This window comes from Urocitellus parryii, chromosome 5 (assembly GCF_045843805.1).
Source record: "Urocitellus parryii isolate mUroPar1 chromosome 5, mUroPar1.hap1, whole genome shotgun sequence".
Taxonomy (NCBI): domain Eukaryota; kingdom Metazoa; phylum Chordata; class Mammalia; order Rodentia; family Sciuridae; genus Urocitellus; species Urocitellus parryii.
In genome coordinates, this window is record NC_135535.1 from 132,549,008 (window position 1) to 132,563,903 (window position 14,896).

Here is a 14,896-nt window from a genome sequence, read left to right on the forward strand (position 1 = left end):
GATTGTTTTATTGCATCATAGACCAGACCATCTTTTCTGATATAAGTGTTTGATCCAAATGCCCTATCTGAACATTTTTATAGAAGCCAAAATGTATTTGATGCTACTTTGAACATCATAAATAATATTTTCAGCCAGAGGCAGTGGTACACACCTGTAATCCCAGTAGCTCAGGAGGCTGAGGCAGGAGGATCCCATGTTCAAAGTCAGTCTCAGCAACTTAGCGAGGCCCTAAGAAACTTAGGGAGACCCTGTTTCAAAATAAAAAAGGGATGGGGATATGGCTTAGTGGTTAAGTGCCCCTGGGCTCAATCCCTGGTATTAATAATAATAATAATAATAATAATAATAATACCTTCGAAGCAAGTAATTCCAAGAATTCAACATGGTCAAAAGACTATGCATTAACTATAATAAATCATTAATACTGTGCATTTGCCTAACAGTATCTCAGTGTATTATGATTTGTATAACATTATCCCACTTTATTATGATTTCATAAATTGCATACTTTGAAGTTTATTCTTTTTAATATTTAATTCACTTAATTAAACACTAAAAGCATGTTCACACTAAATGAATTTCAGAGACAATACAGTTTACTATTCTCAAAAGGTAACATATAAGTTTTGATGTAAAAACTAAATGCTAATAAACACACCTCAAGAATCCTTATTAAAAAGTATAAATAGTAGCATAATAATTCAAGAATTTTTATAGAAAATATAACAACTCTTTGGTAACATTTTCAAGAATACAATTTTCTATCAGTAATGGTATCTTTGAAAGTTGTTTTATATTAGAAAAAGTAAATATATGCATTGTTAAAATGAATTTCAGTATGACATTTAGGTGATAAATTATCAAAGTAGAATGGTTTAAAAAAATAGAGAAAAATGATTTTTTTAAATTAGGCCAGGAGCTTATACTCAGTGGTTACCATGAAATTGCACTATTAGTTGAATGTATTTGCAAATTATAATATAAAAACTACAAAAGTATATTGCATATTATTTAGGTAAATGTGCATTAAATAAATTAGCAAACTGCAAACTTTTTATGATAGTGTTTGAAATGCAAAGTAGATATTCTTAAAATGCTTATTTGGAATAAAAAATCAGAAAAGTCATGTTAGTAAAGAAAAAAAATACATGAAGAACTTATGTAAAACTACCCTTATGGGTGTGTCAAAATAAAGCAGCATTCTAGGGCAAGCTGATAAATGAGAAAGAGAAAAAATTAAGTGGACAGTAGTTCTTCCTCCTTATGAAACAAAAAAATAAAATGAACAGGCTTCAGTGAAAAAATGTTTTTATCAGATGTTCTCAAGAAGAAGCTTGGAAACACCCATCCTCAGCTCATCCAACTTCCACAAATTATACAGTGTCATTTTAAACATTACCAATGTATATGAAAAGAAATGAGGGGATAAGATGTTACCAGGAGAAAGTAGAAAGTTTTTTTTTGTTGTTGTTGTAGGTGGACACGATACCTTTATTTTATTTATTTTTACATGGTGCTGAGGATCAAACCCAGTGTCTTACACATGCTAGGCAAGTGCTCTACCACTAAGCCACAGACCCAGACTGAAAGTAGGAAGTTTTTTCTTCTTTTACTTTTTCAAAAGCACTGACCAAACTATGGCTGTAAGCTAGCTCCTTTCAACAGTTAAGTATTCATTGATTCTACTCTTATACTCTGATATGATAGTATTTATTCTGCATGAGAAATGCCAACTTTTGCTTCTATTTTTTGCCTTTTTTGAAAGGGTAATGACCAACTTGGATGATGATAAAATGTAAAAAAACTAGAATACTAACTCACCAGCTGACTTTGTGCCAAGGAGAGTTTTGTAATGCTGTAATTTTAGGTTTTTCTAATATATAAAAAAAACAGAATATTTTACATATGTGTTGTTCAGTTGGTTTCCATAAACAAGATAAAAGGTCAAAGTTGTCTGAATTCACATCCTTTATAAGACAGCCAATATCAGAGGCTGTATTTTTATGTTATCCTCTCAAAATTCAAGACCCAAGAAAAAAATACCATAGAAGTTTATGAAATGGCTGGTCATTTGATCATATGGGCATTATAATCCTTGTCATTATTATTATGGTTCTAATTATTTTAGGACTCACACAAAGTACTCTAAAAGAACTGTAAAATACTATTAAAATTCTAGTAAAAGTAACTATATTTTTGCCATTGAGGTTAGGAATAAGATAAAATAGAAGCTTAGTTTGCCTAATATAAAGGCCATGAAATAATTTGTCTCTGGATATTTAGTGCCTCTTCCCACAGCTTAATTTCAGTAAATCCTAGATTTTGTACTTAATTGTATTTGAACACTAATGCATTTTGGTGGGGGTAAGGGATGTGAAATGATTGTTGAAAGTGGAAGATTTTTAGAAATTTTATTTAACAAAGATGAACATGAGAAAGACAAAAAGAATGATGCATAAAACTTCAAAGACAAAAGTGAGAAAAATGATTGCAATTAAAAAATATCAAAATTTATGAGCAAGTCAAGAAGGGGGAAGGGGAATTTACTGGTTCATGCAATTGCATGGGCTCAATCTGGCCAGGGTTGTCTGGTGGATCTGGGTGTAAAAACATCCTCAGGGGCACCTTTCCCTGCAGCTCCTTCTCTTCTGGCTCTTTCTTTCCACTAATTAGCTGAATCCTCAGGCAAGCTGTTTCCACAGGAGAGTGAAGCTAACTTTTAAAGCTTCAAGTCTGTATCATGCTCAGTGCCTGTCATCTGAAGACAGTGATTGTTTTTCATGACTTAAAGCAAAACTCAGGAGAGTATTTGATCCACGTTTTCTAATTCCTTTGGTCAAAGAGGATAATACCCTTTTCAGAACTGGACTATTGCTAGAGGAGGATGGACTCAGCCCCATCGGTGCCTGTGAAAAAACTACCATATTTCATCACATAATGTTCACAGATTATGCCAAATAGTTTTACAAAAAAGTGAGATGTGATCATTACGTGAGAGTTTTTTTTCCTATTAAGAAAATTGTGCTATTATCACTTAAAAATCACTTATTACTAAACTGTCTTTATGCAAGGTTAGGATGCATGTGTGGTATACTCATGAATTTATATTAAAATAGAATAGTCCAAATCAACTTGCAACATTTCTTCATGACAGTTTAACACACATTTTTCTGGTCTGGGGGAAAAAACAATAGTTGCTCTTGATCATTGATTTATGCAGTATGGTCAAACTATTACACTTGAGAAAATTTACTGCAACATTGTGAAGTATGGACTGAGATAATTTAGTTTTCTGTGTCTGAAGATTTTGCTCTGCTATCATTGGTTTCCTTATTTGACCACAATTATATAAGATGCATTTACCATTAGTACTACAGGGTGCTAAACCAACTGCCCAAGTCAGCTTTTGGAGATAAGAGTGACAATGTGAGTGATCTGATAATCCCAGGTTCACAGCTCAGAGTGCATGAGAAGACAAATGTGCATTCATAAGCCAGTGGTGCTCTGTTTATCTTTTAAGCAGGAGGAGGAATAGCATTGTACCATGCAAAAATTAAGCAATGGGAAGCTGTAAACCAATTTTTTTTATTGAAAAATCAGGGTGCACTGATTATGTAGTGGCGATGATCATGTGGTGAAATATAGTACTGGCAGAAAGTTATCACTGTCTGGGGTAGTTTCTTCTGGCAACCCAAGGAAACATATACAGGCCACACAGGTGTATTTATTTGTCAAAAATTACCAAACTATATACATAAACCTGTGCACATCCTACCACATAATATGTTTTACAAAAATACTTTATGACAAGAAATTTGAAATTATTTCAAATTAATATTTTCTAGGAAAATATTACCTTAAAATTATGGCTTAAAAGGAAATATAGATGGTGCCTGGTTGTATCTCAGCGGTAGAATGCTTGCCTAGCATGTGTGAGGAACTGGGTTCTATTCTCAGCACCACATATAAGTAAATAAAATAAAGGTCAATCAACAACTAAACACACACACACACACACACACACACATATATATGTATATATATATATAGAGAGAGAGGGAATCTAAAAATCTTTAAACACTAATGACACTGTGTGAGCCATTTTAAATTTTTCTACAAAAATAAATATCAAGTTCAGAAAAATTATTAATTTTAATATTTCATATACATCCTTGTATTTTCTATGTAAAAAAGAAGATCCTTTCATTGTAGATTTCCTTGTATTTCCTATGTGAAAAAAGAATCTGCCTTTTCAATTGCTATATGTTGCTTTTCTTTGTATTGATACATAAGCTAAAGGATCCAATAACATATTTAATGGAAAATATTTAATAAAAAATATCATTAGCAAGATCAAATTGTGAAAAGCTTTCAGAAAAAAAGGAAGATGTGTATTCAAGAATTTTATCAACAAAATATACTAGGAATGAATGTTACTACATCAAAAAGGAAGATTTTTAAAGGCTGAGGATGTGACTAGGAAAATGATTTCTTATCATGTTTCAGGTCCTGTTTAATCACATAAAAACAAAAAGGTGTTAGCTTTTTCTCAAGGAAACAAAAGAACTCAACAAAAACAACTTAGAGAAGGAAGAGTTTGCTTTGGTTCACAGTTTCAGAGGCGCCATCCATGGTAGGCTGACTCCATTACTCTGGGCAGGGGTTATGGTAGAGGAGTGCTTCCCTATTCCTCACAGCCAGGCAGCAGAGAGAGAAAGGGTTAGGGACTTTAGAGAAGATGAGTCCTTCCTTGACAAGCCCCAGCAACCCACCTCTCCAGCCATGCCCCATCAGCCCAGTTGCCACCCATTTTAGACCATTTAATCTAGGAAGGACCAATTAGGTAACAGCTCTCATAATCTAATCATTTTACCTCTAGATATTCTTGAATTAATAGAGGAGCTTTAAGGGGACACCTCATATCCAAACCATAACATTTTTTGTTAACCAAAAATTTATAAATCAAGACGATATAAAGGAATCCACAAATAGGACTAAGCAATTCCTAACAAATTTATCTGAAAAGGAGTATGATCATTTTTACATGTAAAGACTTATCAACAAATTCAAAATTAGGTAGAATGTGATAAAAGGCACAGCAGGAATTTTAGAGAAAAAGAAAATTCTAATAAACAAAACCTAGTATTTACCCCAACAATAATTAATGAATATTTGTAAATTACAGCAATATAAGCATACATTTTGCACATCAACTTGGTAAAAATTATACTCTGATAGTATAAGGTTTGTAATGGTACAAAGCTATTGGAATACTCATACTCTCTTGTTAAGAACATAAATCCACACTACAAGTTTGGAAATCAATATGTTATTATTCCGTAAACTTGAAGTACAGGTACATACTCTGCAGCAGTTCCACACCTAAGTATAAGCCCTAGAAAACTCTTTGCCCACCCCGAAAGAAAACTTGCCCAAGTACAGAAGGAGACTTGTACAAAATATTTACAGCATCAATGTTACTGATTCTAAAATCCTAGAAACAAGCTAAATGATTATCAATGAAAAAGTAGATCACTAACTGTCATATATCCATATGCTAGAATTAGACCAGACCTAATACTCTGTGAATAAAACTAGCCCCTGAAAGAAGCAAAGGCTGAGGCTTTGTGTTTGCAACTCAGTGATGGAGTGATTGCCTAGCATGTGTGAGGCCCTGGACCTGATCTTCTATATTGGGAAAGAAAAAAAACAGCAATATAGAGAATATTTACATATGACTATGTGTTTGGTGTCTGTCTTGCAACAAAGACAATATTTTGAAGAATACATTCATAAATAATAAAGTTGTAAAAAGGGAGTGATCAAACTTAAGTCATGATTCTGTTGACCCCACTGGAACCCACTAAGACTGGAGGAACACATGATTAAGGAAAGGTAGCCCTGAGTATCTCACCTAGGTTATAACAATAGCTATTTTTTCTAGATGTTCGATAACATATTTACATAATTTTCTATGTATAATTATTTTAATATATTTTAAAAGAAGATGGAGAGCAGGAGAAGTGATATGGGTGGGGGAGAGATAACATCCACATGTACAAATGGTGAAGAACAGTAGAATCCTTCAGTCTACAACAGATTTTACTGAGGAATCTCTGTGTAAAAGATCAATTCTAGTAGACACTGTGGTTTATGGGGAACTGCAGGGAGAGAGGTAGGAGGATGAATGTAAAATATGTTGAACTTGAGAGAACATATAGCTGCCTTAGATGTTGGAGGAGGAATGACTTCTCCATTCCAAAAGGGAGGTCAGTCCCTGCAGGGAGGAGGGGGCTGGCTTATGCCTGGAGGATCCTCTGAGGATGGCAAATGCCCAGAATTCCAGTGCCAGCGGGTAAAGCACCCACCAGCCTGGCTGAGTGTTGCTTCCCCTTACTCTGACCCTGCCCCCAGGACATGCAAAGACTACCTTCCAGTGTGCAATCTCAATAGCACACACAGTATAGAACAAAATAAAAGCCAAGAAGCCAAGCTTGGTGGCTCACTTCTGTAATTCCAGTGACTCAGAAGACTGAGGCAAGAGAATTAAAGTTTCAAAGCCAGCTTCAGAATCTTAGTGAAGCTGTAAGCAACGTAGTGAGACCCTGTCACAAAATAAAAAAATTAAAATTTAAAAAAAATTAAAAAGAATAGGGATGTTGCTCAGTGCTTGAGCACCCTGAAATTCAATCCCTAGTACCAAAAAAATAAATAAGTAAAATGTATATTTACATTTAAATTCATGGCAAATGTTTATTTTATTTGTTTGTTTGTTTGTTTGTTTATTTATTTATTTATTTTGGGGTCCATCGTGGTAATTCTAAATCAGGAATTTCTGAACAGAGAATTTTGAATTTTACTCTTGTTTTTCTAAGATTTCTAATCTCTTAATACTATTAAGACCTTGGATATATTGACATGCCTATAAAATTAGAGTGCAGGGTGATAATGGAAGAAAGAACCCATCCTAGGATACTTGAGGAAGACACACCAAAGACAAGCAAGTAAAATCATTGTGATCTTTGCTTTGATTTCTTTGAACCAGTACTAAATATTACCTAGAGAAAACATATTGCTCTAGCTCTTTGGGTATATTCATTGAAGAAAAAATTCTAGCTCAAGTATTCGACTAACTTAATGTAAAAAATGCAGAGACAGTATTTAGTTGTTGGAGACTTTCTCTTTGTCAACCAAAGTTATATTCTAAAAAGACAAAGAAGACATCTCCAAGAAAATAAGAATTGAGCTTTGTGGTTGTTCTTGTTTTTCTTGCTTTTTTTAAAAAAAAAGTGTACAGAACGTTAAAAGTACTAAAGGTATTTGGATATGCATCTAATATTTCAATACTTTTAAGGAAACTATTTTGCTTGCATTTTTTTTCTCTCAACTGCCAGCCAATTCTCCTTCCAAATTCTAACACTGACTTCCCTTCATATGATTTTTAAGTTATTGATATAAAGTTCCTTGGAGATTTTTTTAAGAAAGCATTTAATCTTGGTACTTTAGTTAGCAAGTTAAATTCTTAAGATGACTGAGAAAATACAGTACTGCCTTGATAATCCCATCTCCCATGATCCACAGGCTAAGGAATCCTAGCTCCTTACCCAGAGTCATCCAAGCACATTGCTTTTTCTGCTACACCAGAAACATCATTGATTTAGATAGTACTGTGCATTACTGCTCCTGAGAACATCTTGCAATGACAGCCCAGAGAATATGTGACACTAGGAATGTAAAAATAGACAGCCCAGAGCATGTTAGAATATAATAAATTCAGTTTCTTAAATTTTAATATATTAATTTTGAGCATAAATATTCCCAACAATTGACTATCCCCCAGTACATATTTTAGTGTTTTCCATTTGCAGAAAGGAAAAGCACTGTCTGTAAATGCAATATTACACAATGATGTTCCAATTTAAAATACTTATTTACTATCAATGCATTGCTAATTGCTTACAATTTTGCCTTCTGTAATTATGCTTATATAATGAATAAAGTGAAGTCCAAAGTATTAATTTTTATATCCATTTCTCCATTGGCTGATTCTGTATGCATTAATTGATGGCTTAGATGCATCTCATCTATTCTGGGTGCATAAATGTTTTCCAGTTTGCTTATTTGCCTTTGCTCATTTAAATTTAATGAATGAAAATCTCAACTCGTTTTGCCATATCCAGATACTACTCTACTTATATTTCTAATAGTTTATTTTAAATAGTTTATGTGACACATAATCTAGCATTTTATGTTAATAAATTATCTTCTATTTAAAGACATTAAGTATTACATCAAGAAAAGTCCTGCTAATAAGTATATACATATATAATGTCTGTCTCTGTGAGTGTATATGTGTCACACACATATAATATACATGTGTACAAGTATGTTAAGTGGTCTAATACACTTCCATGCCATTAAAGTTAACTATATTTTGTGAATCAATTAAGCTCAGCAATTGAGTGTATTTGAAGGAAGCAATGTAGTGTCAATGTTAAATTTTTATTTGTAAAGTATCTATGGTATCTTACAGAAATTTGAGGTTTTGTGTATGTCTAAGATTTAAATAGAGACTTCAAAGGCTGCAAAAATTCACATCCATCAATCCATTGTCCTCAAGCATAGCTTTTGAACATCTGTCAGTTGAGTTACTATGGTTCAAAGACTAAAGTCCCATATAGGAAAGTTAGGCTAGGATTAGAAGAAAACACTTACATGAATACAAGTTTGGTGGGTGCATTGGTGCACACCTGTAATCTCAGTCACTCAGGAGGCTGAGTCAGAAGGATCTCAAGCTCTAAGCCATCCTCATCCTCAGTAGCTTAGCAAGACCCTGTCACCAAAAAAAAAAAAAAAAAAAAAAGGACTGGTGTTGCAAGTCAGTAGTATAGCATTCCTGGGTTCAATCCTCATTAGTGTAAAAAATACACTTGTATATGTGTGTGTGTTTGTGTATGTATGTGTGTGTGTGTGCACGCGCACACACACACACACACATGAAAATCAAATGCAATGACAAATGACAAAAGGCCTATGATGATTTTCTCAACATCATTATTAAAATTTACAAGGAAAGTCTTTATTTAAAAATTTAAAAAGATTTTAACATTATAATTCGTATTCTTTAGAACTTGATATCCCAAGAGGACACTAGTTCTATCTTACTTAACAAAGCCCCATTTGAATCTTTTTAAAATTTTCCAATAATATTAGAATATAAGAAAAAAATGTACATTTATTGTCAGAGAAATTATCTCCCTCATTATCAGGATTCCAAATTAAGTTTCCTCTTGTTTATGGAAGTAGGGAGGTATAATTTCCTACTGCCATGGGCTACAATAGGTGTAGTACTCAGCTGGGCTGGAGACTGAAGAAAGGGAAAGTTTGAATCTAGTCTTTATTCACCTACTAAGATTAATTTCCTTTTTTTCTTTTTGATACTGTGGATTGAACTCAGGAGCACTTGACCACCAAGGCACATCTCAAGTCCATTTTTATATTTTTTAATGTAGAGACAGGGTCTCACTGAGTTGCTCAGCACCTCACTGTTGCTGAGGCTGGCTTTGAACTTGTGATCCTCCTATCTCAGCTTCCTGAGCTGCTGGGATTACCTAACATTCATTTCTTATCTCCACTTGACATCAGACACAATTCTAAGTTTTAGGATATTTTGAAAGACAAAGATGACTCATGTTTCACATTCTTAGAGATGTGTGTATCATAAGTCAGGATAGTATATAAAGATGAGTAAAAATAAGTATGCCCACAGTGTGATGTGACTGTCCCTGACTGGGCTGGGTTATGTCAGAGAAGTCCTCTGATACAGACAAGGGAGAGATGCTAAAAATCTTAGCAGGAGAGAAGATAAAAGTACTAATTCAGATCCTGAGACATATTTGAGGATTTTATACACTTATCTAAAGATAAAGATCCATATGCCATATGTGTTATGCCAAAACAAAGAAATTGATGTTGTGGAAATGTCAATTACTGAGCCATGTCCAGTATTTCAAATTCCTTCTTCCTCAGTCAGTGTTCATCTTTAAGGCCTAGTTAGATCTTCTTGCTCCATCCCTCCTAATTCTTCAATTATCACATTTCCCAATTATGAGAGCTTGGCTTTGTGGTTTGTGAGTAGACTGATTAGGAAAATTAGCCAATAATTTGGAAATAGAATTCTAATTTCATTTTATAATTATACATGCTTAATCCTATACTATATTTCAATAAGTGATGAAAATGATTGATTAGAAGATACACTAGGAAAAGTAAAGTGACTGCAAGATTGACTATAAAATGGATTCAAATTCAATACTATTAAAGGATGTGAAAAATAAACAGTAAAATCTATAAAATGAAAAATGACTCAAGATTCACAATTGAATGATGCCTGAGAAGCATGCTATTATGTAACAAAATGGGTATTGCTGTCTGCATTGTAGAGGGAAAACAGGAGAGTCATTTGGTTTCCAAGTGTTCATGGAGCATCCCGGAGGTATCAGGGGTAAAGCAAGTCTTCAGCCTGCAAGACAAAAGGAAGCAGACATTCCCTCTTCTTGTGGATATAGGGTGTCTTTAAGTGGCTAACCTCACAGACCTTATTAAGATAATGTCAAACAATAGGAGATCCTCTATATACCCAATCAACCTAGACCTATTCTCCCAATTAGACAGACTCTTGTAAAGGGTAAAAATCTAAAAGTACTAATTCAGATGTAAACATACATCCCAAAGGAACAAACAAAATGCTATATGTATCTCTTTCTTTTTCTACAAAATTACATGTTAATGGTTTCCTGTATGCCAGTTTCATTTTTAAACCTTTCCTCTGACTATAGGAGCGGATGCTGTGGAAGCTCAGTGTAAAAGATTTGAAGTGAGAGCCAGTGAAGATGGCAGGGTGCTGTTTTCTGCAGATGAAGATGAGATTGCCATTGGGGCTGAAAAGCTGAAAGTTACAGGTACTGTAGATGGAGGTCTTGGAACAAATGTAACTTATTCAAAGACTATGCAAATGCCCAAGAGCTACTGTGTAACATGTATGATTCCCATGCCTAAAATGATCACCAAACATCGTGATTTCATAGTCTATAAGTAGAAGACGTGTGTTTGGAGAATAGGAGGTTACTGTTAACAGCTTTAATCATACAAAAAGAAGTAAAGCTGCAACTGTCAGGTAGAGGGAGGAAAATGGATGTGGGTGGTATTAGAAAAGATGAGGTATAGATGCTGAGCAAAAGGTGATCAAAGGTGGAAAAATCACACTTAGAGATATTATTATTTAAACAGAAATATATGTAAAAAGTAGATATCAGCCTTTTAATTTTAGAGGAGGAAAAGGTTATAATATGAATAAATTTTTGTTCTCTAGGGTTAATAATTAGCCTCAATGTTATGTAAATGAATAAATAGTACTTTACATACATTGTTTAGAAGTATTTAAGTCATTATTATAATATTAGGGTCACAATAGTCAGCAATTAAATTTGCACAAACAAAAATAGAGAAGTGAGACTTGAAGTAGAGAATAATTTGCTCAAGACAATTTTGAACACAATCTCCTTGAAATTATTTGATAGGCAACCATGACACAAATAGTATTTTGATGCAATATTTTTAATCTTTTAAAAGTACCCAAAGAGATAGAAATATTAAAAAGAAAAAAACGGAAAAAGAAAAAACAATTTGGCTTAGTGTTTCCCAATCTAAATCAGATTACATGGCGTATCTGCCTTACTTTTTAGGTCAAGCTGTGTCCGGGGACCATGTGGGAATAGTTAGCATGAGAAATGAAGAACACATCTCTGCTCTCATGCTCTCTGGATTAAATCCTGCCTTCTCTACTCCATATTTTAAATGAACTCCTCAGGCCTCTAATTTTATTTCACCTAAATGATTGAACTTGTGATAACTGTGGTGTTCAAATTGCACATGAGCATGTACCTGCGTGTGCCTGTGTGTCTTTTGACCATTCTTAGTAAATCACAGTGGTTGTGTTAGCTTTTTGTTGTTGTTGTTAACAAAGATTCTATTAATTTGATTAACTTTCCAAACATGTGGCTGTGTTGCTATTAAGATGTATTTTTAGATAATGATGAAATGCAACAAGGATTGTTGACCAGAGATCCTCACTGAGCATCCCCTGAAGTGGATCATATACCCCATATACTCTCACCACTAGTGTCCCACTTGAACTTCTTCTCTTGTGAGCATATCCTGCTGAGGACTGGACCCTGTACTGCTGGGTGGGTGTTGGGGTGGTCACTATGACTGCCCACTGGTATTATCACCCTGTATATTTTAGGACCTAGCAGGTGAGGAGAAGAGGCACCTACTTGGGACACACATTACTCCTCATGAGTCCTGAGTTCGGAGACAGGGACCCAAAGATGTATGAGGATTTTGGTTTTGGCATGGGGTACAGACAACTCAGAAGGGACACCATCTTTAGAACTGTCAAAACTAACAGGAGTTGCTGGTTGGTGAGTAGGTGGGGAGCCCCAGAAGAGACACACCCACAGGGAGTTGGGCAAATATGATTTCAACATTTACCAATGTTTGAGTCTTGGTAGTGCCTATGCAATCCTGAGACAGATTTGAGGATTTTATACACTTACATAAAACTCCTTTCATCCATATTCAGACATTCCAATTAGGCATTTTGCATTCATAAGTGAGGGAAGGTTCTAGAATTCTTGATAGCTTTTATGATCTCATGGAATTTTAAAATCCTCTGATTTTTGTATGACTTTGACTTGTCTCATAGTGGTTCCAAGTAAAATGCTGTCTTGACAAAATTACACATTAGATCATTTCATGGGCTCTTAATTTTTTTTTCTTTGAGATAGGTAGACATTCACTTGCTTTCCTCTTTTTCTTGATAGCCTGGCTGCAGTGTACCATCAATTGCACAAAATCCAGCAAGAACATGCTTAGGTTTTTCTATCATAGGACAGTCATCCATTCCTTCTTACTCTTGCTCTCTCCCCACTCTGACCCTGCTTTGTGTGTATGAATATGTGAGTGAGAATGGAATGTGATGTATGTATGTAAACCTGGATACATGGATGAATAAGTATCTCACTCTAGATTCAGTTTTCCATTTATTTCTCTGTCTCAAACATACACACAAGGCTGTCCTTTTTATAATCCTTCATAATCCTTTTCATGTGTTTTATAGTTTCTCAGACACCTTAATCAGTTTTACAATAGAGGTCTGTACCAGCTTATTTTAGAAGATCCTAATAATAAAATAATATAATTTGGAGTCATATTTGCAGGAGTCAAGGAGGGTGTTTTGAAAGGGGTGGAAGCATAACACATTGAAACACCAAGGATTTCTGGGTGCAGTGGTGCACGCCTATAATCCCAGCAGTTTGGGAGGCTGAGACAAGAGGATCGTAGGTTCAAAGCCAACCTCAGCAACTTGGTGAGGCACTAAGCAACTTGGTGAGAACTTGTCTCCAAATGAAAAATAAAAAAGGTTAGGATGCTCAGTGTTTTAAGAACCCTCTGGCACAAAAGAAGAAGGGGAAGGAGGAGGAGGAGGAGGGAAAGAAAGAAAGAAAGAAAGAAAGAAAGAAAGAAAGAAAGAAAGAAAGAGAAAGAGAGAGAAAAAAAAGAAAAGACAGATCCAAGAACTGTGAGAGCATCTCCACAAAGAGCCCTGACATTTAACCTGATGATACAAGAGTTCCATGTACTTACTAAATAAATGCTAAATGAGAGTGTATTAGTAGTCCTTCCAAAATCCAATCCCATTTCTGATTTCAAAGAACCTGTATGCCCTCAGAAACACAGACACAAATATACACATGCACACTCAAATGCCCTCTGAATCCTGACTTGCTTTTATCAGAATACCACATATTAATCATACAGTGGCTTTATTTCTGCCTGCAATACTTCTAATATAAAGGAAAATAAAGATATCAAAGGCAAATATAATTTAAAATTTCACATGCATAGAGGAGAAAATTGTGCATAGCATAGCATGTTCTGTAAGGGCACAGGGATTGATTAGCAGGCTCACATACACTTTAAAGCAGTGCTTGAGTCATTTGACAAATAACACTACAAAGAGACACTGACTTCAGGGTGCTTCATATAAATTAGGTAGCTGTGCTGACAAGACTTCAAAGTTACATGTGACAAGAGATCTGCATGAGGTTTATTCTAGAATTGTAAATTTGTGACATGAAAGTTTTCTATTTAAGCAATATCCATAGGAATTACAATTAAAATGGATCGATCCCTCATCCCCTCTGTCTTTATACTTTATGAACAATGGCATTGGGTAAATGGACTTTTGTTTCAGGGTGACAGAAGGAGATGAATTTATTTAGACAATCAGTATATCTATACATCTAAGGCAAAATTATTTATGACGAAAATTATTCATAGACCTGGCGCAATTCAACCTATTTGCATTTACCCTACCTCAAAAGAATCTGGGATTTGCCTAATGCATTCAAATACCCCTGCAGGTGGACAGAAGTAAAATTCCCAGCTCTTACCTGAACACCACCACCACCATCACACCCCATAGTCATGATGAATATTCATCTCAATTTTTGAAATTTTGTTACCCTTGACATTACTTGCCCCACTCAGTAATAATTTGCTTGAATTAATTTAAATATATTTATTTGCCCTTAACATGCCCTTGCTACATCACTGAGTATAAAGGAGTTTTGTGCTTTACCTTATATATGCGTATTCTAAAACTTTATTCTCGTTTTTTAGTCCCTACAAATGGGCCAATGATATTATTTAACACATTTATCTGTTGAGATCTAGTAAACAAACAAACAAACAAACCAAGATATAAGCCTTTGTATACAAAAGACTCTTAAATTTAGTGCTTTCAGGCACAATCAATCAACTGTAATCT

The 14,896-nt window shown here is 34.5% G+C and overlaps 1 pseudogene; it reads left to right on the forward strand.

Annotated features, from left to right (window-relative positions):
- LOC144255052 (zeta-sarcoglycan-like) overlaps positions 1-14,896 on the forward strand; it is a 135,086-nt pseudogene that overhangs the window by 73,797 nt on the left and 46,393 nt on the right.